Source organism: Schistocerca cancellata, chromosome 12, assembly GCF_023864275.1.
Source record: "Schistocerca cancellata isolate TAMUIC-IGC-003103 chromosome 12, iqSchCanc2.1, whole genome shotgun sequence".
In the NCBI taxonomy this organism is placed as follows: Eukaryota; Metazoa; Arthropoda; class Insecta; order Orthoptera; family Acrididae; genus Schistocerca; species Schistocerca cancellata.
This window is the reverse complement of record NC_064637.1, coordinates 100,511,326-100,512,830: the sequence shown is the minus strand read 5'-3', so window position 1 is coordinate 100,512,830 and position 1,505 is coordinate 100,511,326. Positions and strand designations below refer to the sequence as shown.

The window sequence follows — 1,505 nt, the reverse complement described above, 5'->3', positions numbered from 1 at the left end:
CTCCCCCGGATGCGAAAATATTTTGTTGACGCCGACCTACACGGGAAGAAACGATCAATAATATGAGGGAAATCAGAGCAAGTAAAGAAAGATATAGAGTAGGCGTTCGTTTTTGGTGCGCACTGTTCGAGAGTCGAATAATTAGAGATTTATTGTTAAGGTTGTTCGATGAACCCTCTGCCAGGCACTTAAGTGTGATTTACAGAGTACCCATGTAAATGTAGCAACGGCCTTGCCGCAGTGGATACACCGGTTCCCGTCAGATCACCGAAGTTCAGCGGCGTCGGGCGTGGCCGGCACTTGGATGGGTGACCATCCGGGCCGCCACGTGCTGTTGCCATTTTCCTGGGTGCACTCAACCTCGTGATGCCAATTGAGGAGCTACTCGACCGAATAGTAGCGGCTCCGGTCACAGAAAACCATCTTACGACCGGGAGAACAGTGTGCTGACCACACGCCCCTCCTATCCGCATCCTCAGCTGAGGATGACACGGCGGTCGGATGGTCCCGATGGGCCTGATGACGGAGTGCATGTAAATGTAGATGCACATCTTTGCTACTTGCCAAGTGAAGGCACTGGGCAAGACGTCGCAGCGCGTGTTTTGCGTCCAAGCTGAAAATTCGCGAGCACTTTTTCACACCTTTTTCTACAGTTCTTCAGGCTTCATAATTGATGTTAACAAGGCTCTCCACGTAACACTATGAACCACTGTCGCCGCGCGGAATGGCCGCGCGGTTTGAGGCGTCATGCCCCGGACTGCACGGCCCTTCCCGCTGGAGGTTCGTGTCCTTGTTCTGAGCATAAGTTAGTTTAAGTAGTGTGTCTGAGCCTAGGGACCGATGACCTCAGCAGTTTGGCCCCTTAGGAATTCACACACACATCTGAAGCACTGTCTCCTGTAAATTTCAGGGAGCCACCAGAAGTCATTTGCTACAGCGACTGCCGCTATTTCGTGGAACGCTATATAATACAGCGGAAGTTCTATATATATAAAAAAATAGCGTGATGTGTGTATTTTTTACTCCCTTTTGCTCCCGGTACCTAGCAACCGAACCTAGCCCTCCATAATGCACGGCAGAAAAACCGCGCCTTCGGTTGGCCTTGCCTTTATTGTTTCATGCCGGCGCGGCGGCCGGCACACAAGAGAATACACTAGTTCGCGTGCCGGCGGGCAGTTAGCCTGCACAAAGGCCACGGGCCGGCGGGCCTTTGTGCGACAAACGACCCGCGAGTCGGCGCCGCACGCCTCTGTGTGTGTGTGTGTGTGTGTGTGTGTGTGTGTGTGTGTCCGCCCACGCCATCAGCGAATGCCAGCCGCGAACGCCGACGCGGCCGAGTCACGAAGCAGTCGGCCGCTATCTGCTCCCATCTGGCAGCAGCGGCCAGATTATATAACCGCACCGACGCGGCCGCCAAGAATAACCGACTCCACAAAAGAAAGGCGGTGGGCAGCACCTCCGACGGTGCTATTTTGTCGAAAAGCGACATTTTGAGACCGTTTTTG

The 1,505-nt window shown here is 53.7% G+C and overlaps 1 pseudogene; it reads left to right on the top strand.

The window, feature by feature from the left end:
• The first annotated feature begins 222 nt into the window (after positions 1-222).
• Positions 223-340, top strand: LOC126110041 (5S ribosomal RNA; annotated as a pseudogene).
• The last annotated feature ends 1,165 nt before the right edge of the window (positions 341-1,505 follow it).